This window comes from Hevea brasiliensis, chromosome 16 (genome assembly GCF_030052815.1).
Source record: "Hevea brasiliensis isolate MT/VB/25A 57/8 chromosome 16, ASM3005281v1, whole genome shotgun sequence".
NCBI classification, from domain to species: domain Eukaryota; kingdom Viridiplantae; phylum Streptophyta; class Magnoliopsida; order Malpighiales; family Euphorbiaceae; genus Hevea; species Hevea brasiliensis.
Genome location: NC_079508.1, coordinates 68,631,585 through 68,643,682, shown reverse-complemented (window position 1 = coordinate 68,643,682; position 12,098 = coordinate 68,631,585).

The following is a 12,098-nucleotide window of genomic DNA, read 5'->3' as shown; positions in this document are numbered from 1 at the left end:
TATATTATATTCTAATCTGGATAAAATTGTGATTTTTATTTATTTATCTAAACGAATATTACTAATATAAAATTTTCTGTATTGTTAGTATAATTTTATAAATTCTGATTGATTGAGTATATAAAATAATTTATAAACTTTGCTTTAAATAAAAATTTCCCATTATTTTTTTACTATTCTAATTATACAACAAATTTCATACCCTATTTCATTAAAATTGATTCGTCTACTTCAATATTTTCCTATATAAATAGATTTTAGTGACAAATACTCTCTCTATTTAATTTATTATATATTATCTCTTAGTATTTTTAAAATAATAATAAATAATTTGATATTCAAAAGTAAAACACCTGAGCGGTTGGTCGGCCGTTGATATCTTAATTAGTTTTCGCTTAAATCTTGAAACTTAAATAATTTATTATCCATATTTTAAGATTTTTTTTATTTGAATCTAATTTATTATAAATTTAAAATATAAAATATATAAGATTTATAGATTAAATATATGAGTTTTATAAAATTGTGTATTTCCATCCATGAACCATTTCATTTTGACTGAATGCTAGGAAATTTTATTTAATGTGGTGCATGGTAAAATCATGCATGATATACATTTGTTTTCAAATTATCAATAAACCAAACCTCAACGAAGGAAAATTAAAAGAAAACTTATTATTAATGTTTAGAAAGCCAACCACGTTGTTAAACAAGCTGACTTCTAGAGGTTTTTTTTTCCTAATTTTTATATAAAAAATAATCATAAAATTATAGTTAACAAGATTGGAATCTCCTTCTTTTTTTTTCTTATATTTAACTAGAGCTAATATTAACGTAAAGCTCTCTCAATAGGATTTAAACTCCTGATCTTTTCTGATAAATAAAATTCAGTTACACGCCACTTATCTAACTAGTTGTTACTGTTAATTTTTTTTAATATTTCATAATTTTAGAATTTTATATGATTTGAAAAAAGGTTAGAAAATCTAGCTTCCCCCATCCCATGATTGATGGGTATTGGGATCTGATAGGTAGCTTAGGGAGAAATTGATTTAAAAAAAAAAATGGAAAACATGCTCCCAGTTAAATGAGAAAAAGAAAAAAAGGAATTATTATTCTGCAATATTGACATGTTAGAACCATTGATGTAACCATACTAATATTTGTCAAAGTATAATTGCAGTTCTGTCTTCAACAAATTAAGCAGCATGGTGATGATGATTCCTAATTAAGAAAGAAAAATGAAGGATAAGGATTAAGTCCATTCTGACTTTTTTTTTTTGGGAAAAAGCCACTGCAAACAGCATTCTGACTTTTCTCTATATATGTTAAGCAGGAGGAGAGTAGACCATCTTATTGTTTCTGTTAACTTCAAAGCAAAATCTTAATTAAGACTTTGATGCTAAGGAAAAACTTAATGTCCTAATCTGTACCAGATTGAGATGGTCAAATTGTAGCCAGTTAGGCAAGTTCAAGGAGTAAAATGGTCCACAATTGAGGCTTTAGGTGCAACTCTCTTGTCTTCTTCGAAACCTTCAATCTCTCTCTCTCTCTCTCTCTCTCTCTCTCTCTCTACGAGCAAGATTCTGATCCAAATTACTTTCAGCGAGATTCTTTTCACTCAGCAAATATTTACGGCGCCTAAATAATAAATATTATTTAAATGATTTTTAGAAACTATTATTTTAAATTTTAAAAATTTAATTATTTTAGAATTTTTATTGTAAAATTATGTTATATTTAAGTTAATTTAATTTTTTAATTAATATATTAAAATTTTATTTCTGACAATGATGTGAATGAAAACTTTTCACAAACTCTGCTACTTTAATTTGGATTCATGAATTTGGATAAATAAATAAACTGAGGCTGCGATTCTCAAACCGTATATTATATACCAAAAATTAGAATGAATAAAGCAAGTTCTTATCGGTGGTTTAAATTATTTATTATTTATTATTATTATTATTATTATTATTATTATTAACTTTGACTCAAATTCTAATTTTTGATATTAAAATTTTAAAAATAATTTTAATATTATTCATTTAAAAATATTATTATTATTATTATTATTATTATTATTATTATTGTAATATTTTCTGGATCAACAGCAACTTGTGTGCTAAATTATTTAGATTTTGGGATTTAAAAGTAAATGCAACGGTGCTCGATTTCCAATCAACTTGTAAAGAAGATAGTTGGCCGTCTCTTGGTTTACACACATGTATATTAGGGATATGCAACTTCAATTCAATTTGAAATTTGTCTAAAAATTAGAATCAAATCAAAATTTTGATATGATTTCGATTTAATTTTTTACTATTTTAATTTCAATTTGATACTGTTTTTGATTTTTTAATTTTGATTCAATTTGATATATTTAGATCTTGAAATAATTTTATTTAATTATTTTCTTAAAAACTTATACTTGATTTAGCATTTAAGTTTTGAATTAAATTATTAATACATAATATATTATATAATATATTTTTAATTATTTTTAAATTATATAATTTTTAATTATAAGGTGTATATATAATTTAGAATTAATTATATTATATAATATAATATAATAATATATCATACGATATATATTTAATTATTTATTATATAATATTTAATTACAGAATATAAATATAATCATGAATATATATTTATATTATAATAATATATTTATAATTAAGAATTATAAAGTAATTTAATGTATTTATATTTAAAATTATTAAAAAAATATAAAAAAATAAAATATAATATTAGATTGTATTTAGTTATATATATATATATATATATATATATATATATATATATATATATATTTATATTAAAAATATAAAATACATCTAAAAAATTATAGAGAAATATATGCATAAATTTAATTTTCAATTCAATTTTGATTTGAGACAGTTTCAGTTTGGGACCAAAAAATCGAGCACAACCTATATATATATAATCATAAAAACAGATAAACTCTCACAAACAAGACTCAAAATTTAGCCCCTATGACATTATGTTATAATATGATGGTCTAAATTGATTCAAAATTTTATCCATTAACGGTTAATTAGCCCACAGTGGATATTATATTTGAACTAAATTTACGCAAGATCTGCTTAGCAGGGAACAAACAACAAAACTAAAATATAATGGATAGCAGAAATAAGCTTTAAATTTAAGACAGCACCGTGCAGGAAATATATATATATATATAATTAGCCCACAGTGGATATTATATTTGAACTAAATTTACGCAAGATTTGCTTAGCAAGGAACAAACAACAAAACTAAAATATAATGGATAGCAGTGGGCCTTTGAGGCCTTAAAGCAGAATGACTGATCCGTAAATAAATACGCTACAGAGTTTCTAGAACTGAGCAGGTATGCCCCTACAGCAGTGGCTACAGAAAGTATGAAGGTAAAGAGATTCATAATGTTAGTAGTATGCCCTAGAGCATATCATTTAGTATGTATCTTGTATATATTTTTATTAATAAAAGGCATTTCCACTTTTCCGTTTACATAATATATTTATGTGTAATAGAAAAGGTCCATTGATATTTTGTTAGAAATATTATTCTTAAGTTGTTAAGAATATGAGTGACAATATTTCTAGCACAAAGTATCATAAATAGGTTCACAATCAAGGATACTTCATAATAAGGACATGACTTATCCAGAAAGATTGTATTCATGTTTGTTCCCAAATTATTTATATGAGATATAAATAAGATGGAATGGTGAGTCTCATGCCATATAACAAACATGATAGGCACTTATAAATGATAAGTAGGCCGAACCAGTGATACTTATGACAAGCACATGGAGTTTACTCTTGTCAATGTTTTGTCATAAATCATATCAGTGCATATAATCTTTAGACCTGAGATAGCACAATTATCTTGTATATAGGTAGTTTGAGTTTGATATTGCTTTCATACTTGTACTATGTATGGGTATATGGGCATGTGTTGGCTCCTGCTAGTTATATATGGAGGTTAGTGTTGATCAAGATGGAATCTGTTCTTCTAAGTAAATAGAGATAAAATCCTATGTTCATTTAATTGTTCTTGATGTTTCAAGTTCTGCCAGACAGATAGATTTATTCAGAAAAGAGTTTCTGATGAGAAAAATCTTTTAATCAAGAACTGGAATTAAAAGAGAACATAATATTCATAGCAAATGGAGTTTGACATAAACCATGACTCCAGCTTGAGTTGGGATTTTGTAATAGAGAGATTCTAGTGCATGGTAACATATGATTATAGGTTCATTTAAGGTAAATCTTATTACTAATTGGGTGGCCATGGCATGCTATGCTAGGTGTTAACCATGGTCTATGAGGTTCATAAAATGATTTAGAGAAATCATTTATGGTAAGAAAGAGTTCTGATGATATTAAGAGTTGATATCATGTCTCATTGCCAATTAGTGATGAGCCTAGTAAGTCACACACATACACAAGTTATCACCTATTTAAATATGATTTAATTAATTAATTAAAGAGTTTAATTGATTAATTAAATAGGTTTGGTTTGCAATTAAATTGCAAAGTCCCTAGCATGACTTGAAACCAAATCTAGATTATTGGATGTGTAGTATAAATAAAATTTATATTTAAAGTGTTTAAATATGAATTTAATTAATGAGAAATTAATTAATAGAGATTAATTAATTAATTTATATTTGATATAAATTAATTAGAAGAAGAAAATAATTATTTTGGGTTAAGAACTCAAAATTAAGACACCGGGGCATTTTGGTCATTTTGCAGTGTGACACGTGGCACCATGAGATGGTGACACATGGGATTACACATAAGCTTGCCAAATGTTTTTAATCATGTAAGATGATTAAAATCAAGATTAAATATAGGTTTGACACTTGGCACAATGTGATTGGGTCACTTAAACCTAGAGCTAATCAAAGGGTGACATGTGGCAAGGGTTTAATGTGTTAACCTAGCTATTTAAGTGTTGTTATGAGAAAATAAAATACAACCAGCAGCCACACTCCTTTGTCACGCCACTTTGAGGGTTTTCATCTCTTCTTCTTCATCTCTTATCAATTCAAAGAGATTAGCCATCAATCTCTTGAATTAAGAACACTAGAAATTGTTTCTAGTGTCCTGTTTACATCTTTAATCTCTTAAAAGGCAGAACTTGATTTTCTAATTAATAGAAAAAGCTTTAGAAGCTATTCAAGGGCTGCCATAGGTGTTCTTGGTGTGGACAAGCTAGAGGGACAACATCTGGTGTCCTGAAGACGAATCTCAAAAGCGCAGACATTGCGATTGCATCAAGAGGTTAGTGTAATCGTTCTTGATTTAATCTAGGGTTCTAAAATTAATCTGATTAATTTTAAATCTTAAATGGCAAATACAGATCCAAAAACATATTAAAAGAGTTTTAATATGCTGTTTATCATTGAAATCAAATAGATAAAAATAAATCTTGCATGATGCATGTGACCCTAGGTGAAAATTTTTGAATTCAATAGTATAAACTTGTGTTTTTCACGCTTCCGTTCCTTCACATGAAGGGGTTGGACAGGAGATATGCAAATATGGCCATGATGTCTGATCAGTCTTTTGATATGGTAGTTGATCAAGCCCGACAGATTGAAATCAGCTATACACGAGATGACAGTGGAAGAGCAAAGAAGAATAGATCAGAGGGTTCTTCAGGTGTTCTCTACACGGGTACCACGGATAGTGGCCTGCAAAGTCATTACAGAGGAAGAGGTAGAAGCAACAAGAAGGATGGTTTTAAACACAAATCTCGAGGATTCAGACCAGGGTATGGATCCAACAGTGGTCATAGTTCGGGTTACAGCAGTTCTGGGTTTGGTTCAGGATCCTCTTTGGCACCTTGCACGCAGTGTGGAAGAGGACATTCAGGACCTTGTATGATGGGTTCAGGAGTATGTTTCCGGTGTGGCCAGCAGGGTTACTTTGCTAGAGAATGTCCAGTGTTCAGCGAGCCACAGATGGGGTCATAGGGTTCTGTTGCAAATGTTCCTTGTCAATTGTATCATGGTGCTTTCAGCATGGTAGGCAGTCAGTTCAGTGGCCAACAAGGCCGAGGACAAGGAGGACGTGGATTTGGAGGCAGGTTAGGAGGTACAAGTCAATTTCAGGGTTCTGCAATGCAGGGTAGGGGACAAGCTCGGGTTTTCACCTTGACCCACCAGGATGCTCAGGCTTCCAATGCAGTTGTGGCTGGTATTCTTCTAGTTTTTTCTTATGAGGCTCGTGTTTTGATAGATCTTGGTGCTACGCACTCATTTGTCTCCCAAGTTTTTGTCATGAGATTGGGTAAAAACCCTACAACTTTAGAATGCCCTTTGTCTGTAGCTACCCCGCTTAGTGACAACATAGATGTGGATATGGTTTTTTCGAGTAGCCTAGTAGTAGTGGATGGAAGGATCCTCTCAGCAGACTTGGTTCCTCTACCAGTAATGGATTTCGATGTAATTTTGGGAATGGATTGGTTGGCAACTCAATTATGCCACTTTAGACTGCAGGAACAAAAAGGTGTATTTTCCCATACCTGGTGTGGAAGAGTTTAGCTTTGATGGTGATAAGAGCGTGGCTCCATATAATTTGGTGTCAGCAATTAGTGCTAGAAAAATATTGAGGCGTGGATGTCAAGGGTATTTGGCATTGGTGAGAGATACATCTGTAGAAGGTGTTAACATGGAAAATGTTCCTGTTGTCAGAGAATTTATGGATGTCTTCCCTGAGGAGCTTCCAGGGTTTCCAACAAGAAGGGAAATAGAGTTCTGCATTGATGTTGTGTCGGGTACAAACCCAATATCAAATGCTGCCTTATAGGATGGCACCAGCAGAATTGAAAGAGCTAAAGGAGCAACTAAAGGAGCTTTTGGACAAGGATTTCATATGTTCGAGCACTTCACCCTAGGGCGCTCCTATTCTATTTATGAGAAAGAAAGATGGGTCTTTGAGGTTGTGTATTGATTATAGACAGCTGAACAAAGTGACTGTGAAGAACAAGTATCCACTTTCTCGGATCAATGATCTGTTTGATCAGCTCCAAGGGGCTAGATTCTTTTCCAAAATTGACCTATGATCAGGCTACCATCAGTTGAGAATCAGGAAAGAGGATGTGTCTAAGACAACATTCAGGACAAGATATGGTCATTATAAGTTTTTGGTGATGTCTTTTGGAACTAATGCATCAGCGGCCTTCATGGACCTGATGAACAGGGTGTTCAGGCCATTCCTAAATCGTTTTGTCATCTTATTCATAGATGACATTTTGGTATACTCCCAGATTGAGGAAGAGCATGTGTGGCATTTGAGGATGGTGTTGCAGACTTTGAGGGAGCACCAGCTATATGCCAAATTTTCAAAATGTGAATTTTGGCTAGAAAGCATTTCATTCTTGGGACACGTGGTTTCTAGTGAAGGCATTCAAGTGGATTCCAATGAAAATTGAGGCAGTGACTAATTGGCTTAAGCCTACAACAGTCACTGAGGTGCGAAGTTTTCTAGGCCTAGCTGGTTACTATAGACGCTTTGTACAGGATTTCTCCAGGATAGCAACTCCCTTAACTAAGTTAACTTGGAAGAATATTCCGTTCATTTGAACAGATAATTGTGAGGAGAGCTTCCAGAAGCTTAAGAAATATCCAACTACCGCCCCTGTGTTGACATTACCGATGAGTGGTGAAGGATATACCGTGTACTATGATGCCTCCAGAGTTGGCTTAGGGTGTGTTCTGATGCATAATGAAAAAGTAGTAGCTTATGCTTCAAGGCAGCTAAAGAGGCATGAAAAGAACTACCCCACCCATGATTTGAAAATGGCGGTTGTAGTCTTTGCACTAAAGATCTAGAGACACTACCTGTATGGTGAAGTGTGTGAGATATACACCGACCACAAAAGTTTGAAGCACATCTTCCAACAGAGGGATTTAAATTTGAGACAGAGGAGATGGATGGAGCTTCTGAAGAACTATGATTGTATCATCCAGCACTACCCTGGGAAGGCCAATGTACTAGTAGATGCTTTGAGCAGAAAATCTTCTGACAGCTTGGAGCACATATCAGTGGAGAAGAGACCATTGATTCAGGAAGTACATGAGTTGATGGATCAAGGTTTGATCTTAGATCTTTCAGATGAGGGGGTATTGTTGGCCCATATTTCAGTGAGACCAGACCTGCGAGACAGAGTTAGAGTTTCCTTGTCACACCTTACCCCTCTGTAAGGCATAACATGATCCCGTAGAATACCTAAGGAACTACCGAACTTCACCTACCGATAATTCATTAAGTACCCTACAAGGGATTTTAAAACAATTTTCTTACTTTTGATAAGTGGTGAGAATTTTCTAATAAGTACTTAAAACATTTGGTTAAAATTAAAACTAGTTAATATTTTTGGCCCATTTTATTTTTACGCAAATTTTATAAAAATTTTGACAGAGTTCCCTCTGTATTTTTAGAAACCAGTTCTTCAAATACCTGTAAAAAGCACTTCTAAAAAAATTTCTCAACTACTACTTCAATTTCACAATCAAACTCAATCAATTTCACAATCATTTCAATAAATTTATCAAGTTCAAAATTCAATAATCCTCAGCATACTAGCAACACATTTCATTTAAATTAAATAAAATAGTTGTACTCATTTTTCATTAGAGACAAAATAATTTATATACATCATTACAACATTTACATTAAGAGAATTTCAAACTACAATATATATTACAACTTTATACAAATTTTATACAAACTGCTCAAGACCCATTTTTACTGTTGGAATTTGGCAAAACTTCCTTCATAGAAAATGTTCCTTATTGTCTTAAGTGTATTTGTAACACCCTCTCAGTAGCAACTCCGTACATTCTACTGTTCCGGTGACCGGTGTCGGTCCGGACAGCTAGAACGTCCGGAAAAATATTTAAACTAAAGTCAGGAACCATAATTAACTCAAATATTAATAAGAAAAATTTAGGAAAAATTTTTGAAATAAAATACAACCAAGTTAAGCAACGGTGCCCAAGCGATGGGTAACCAGAGTGAAGTTGCGGTTCTCGCAACGAGGAGCCCTAGACCTGGGGAAAAATTCATAAAATAATTTTTGGGACTCCAGAGAAGGGTCATTGAGGTTCCTATGGCATTAGAATGCCAAGAAAATATTTAGAAAAATTTTTCAATCGGTACAGACAATTTTGACCCGTTAAGCCAAACAGAGGGCATTTTGGTCATTTCGCCTTCAGAGACGATTTTTGGCCGACTTGTCCAGCTGAGTAAATAATTATTATGACATAAAATATGAATTAAGGTTGATGAAAAATTAATTTGAAGTTAGTAGAAAAGAAAAGAAAAGAAAATAAAGAAAATTAAAGATAATGACATCACATGATGTCACTCACTTACTCCCAACCAATCACAAGTTAACAAGCATTCTTAAAACATTTAAAAGATACAAAATGGACCAAAAATTCTGGTCATCTTCTTCTTCTTCTTCCTCAAAACGTGACCTCTCTTCCATAGCCCTCCATAAAAATTTCTTGCATCACTTCCATTTTCCCATGAATTTTCACTATAAAACCCTAGACACCTTTCATTAAAACTTGTCCATACCTCTTGGGGAAGTATTTGGCAGCCTAGAAAAGGAAGGAAAGTGAAGTTTGAGCTTGGAAAATTCTGCCCTACAAGAGGTTAGTGCACTTATACACCTTAAGCTCTTTATTTCCATGTTAGTGACTTGAATTGAGTAAGAATTTGTGAATTAAATGAACCAAATATATGTGTATGTCCACCATGAATTTCGGCAGCCCTAAGGAAGGAACAATGATGGAGTGTTTTTGATGGTTTTAATGGACTTAAAATGAATTAGAGATTATGTTTAAGGTGTATATACACATATAGAATGAATGAAAGTGCTTAACTAGGTGTATGGGTGAATTGAAAGGGAAAATTAGGGTTTTGGGAGTGAAAAATTGGACTTGGCTTATGAAATGATTAATGGACATTCTAATGGTCAATTAGTGACCATTTGAGGCAAGTTAATCATAATTTGAAGTGAGCTAATGTATGGCAAATTGAAATGGGAAGGCTGCCTAGAGACAGCAGCAATGAGGCTGTGATTCCAGCCCATTTAGACAGCCATAACTTTGGCTGTGTAGGTCCAATTTGTGTTTGGCCAATTGGACATGAAACTAGACTTATAATGGCACAGTTTTGCTGAAGAAACCATGCCCAAAAGACCAAAGCAAGTGGACCAAAAGTTGGCCCTAATCCGGATACCCTGCAACAACACCTGCAGAAATGACCAAATGAATAGTAACTATTCATTTGGCCATAACTCACTGTAGATATGGTCAATTGACCTGAAATTTTTACGGCAACAAGTTAAGACATAGAAAAATAACTTTCATGAAGAAACCTACCCCAAATTATGACCAGAACCTAACCAAAATGGCAGTCACAGTCACTGTTCATGGTACTGTAGATTTGGTAATTCTGCAGTTTTTCCAATCCGGCCAGCTGTGGTTTTTGGACCATAACTGGAGCTACAAAACTCCAAATGGAGTGATTTAAAAAAATAAATTCAACTAGACAAAATAAGGAACAACTTTCATGTTTACCATTTCCTCAAATTCCCACTGCAACAGTGCTTAATGGAACAGTAAAGTTAGGCTTCAAAAACTGAAAATTTTGCTTCCCTTGGTTTAAGTTTAGAAATGGTATTAATGCTTAATGCCAACAAGTTTTCAATACAAAATGTGGTATGTTGGGTGTGTTAAAACCAATGTACCTATTTTCTATCCAAAAGTCAACATTTTTGTTGACCAATAAGATGAATAGTGACACCAAAACTTGAAAATTCAAAATTTGAAATTAGAAATGCATCTAGGGGACTTTAAATTGCAATTGGCAATTAATACTAGCAAATGTAAAACTAAAAATGTGGGATCTTGGTGTAATTAGAATTAATATATCCATTAAGTATAAAAAGGTCAACATTTTGGATTGACTAGTAAGGTGAATAGTAATCAAAATGATTAGTAAATTAAGATGAAGACCTAGAACCAATTCTAAGCTTAAATGCTTAGAATTGTATGACAAATGTGGATTATGCATCCTAGTCAAAATTGTTAAAAAGAAATTAAGGCCATAAATTTGAAATCCATGAAATATTTATGGATTACTTGAAACATGAAAAATAAGTCACCAAATTGATGTGAATAATTAGTTAGGGCTTATATGCCCATCACAAATGGAATTCATAACATATTAATAACTCAACTTGAAATATAAAAATTGTAATTACATAAGTAGATTCTTGAATGTATAAATGAGAAAAGAAAAATGTTTTGAGTACAATGGTATAAAAGGATAATTGATGTGAATTGTGATCATATAAATGATCAAATTAATGTATGAATTATAATCGAAATTTATCATGAAATAATGAAGTCATAAAATACAATATATTAATATTTAATGATATTATGTGCCCTTGTATTGCCTAGACATGTGTATCAGATTGGATAGTTTGGCATGCCAATAGGGTATTGTTTTAGCAGTACTGCAAAAGGCTTTATGCCTATATTCATAGCTCTATGCCCGTATTCATGGCTCTTATGCCCGTATTCATGGCTTTTATGCCCGATTATGTAATATCATGGCTTTTTAGCCATACTGACTGCATACGTGGTTGACGTTCTGCGTCTCATGGTATGACGGCCCGAGGCACCGCGATGTCCAGAGCCAACGACCGTTATCGCTTTAGTCACTGTCAGAGGTTACTTGGGCAGTGTAATTTATTAAAATAAATTAAGACTATTAGTAATTAAAAATATTAGAAATCAAATAAATGAGTTAATAAGACTTCAAAAGAATTAGTTACAATTATGAAATGATCCAAACCACATAAAAATTGTTAAGTAAAATGATAAAAGAGTTGCAAAAATAGGTATAACTTAACTAAATATTTTAAATGTACCTTCTATTGCCATATAAATATAAACTGAGTATTTTTATTAATTCTGTATGTTGTAAATTATCCCTGTGAATTTCGAAATTAAACGCTTTCAAAGCGAAACAAATGAGAACAAAAGATAA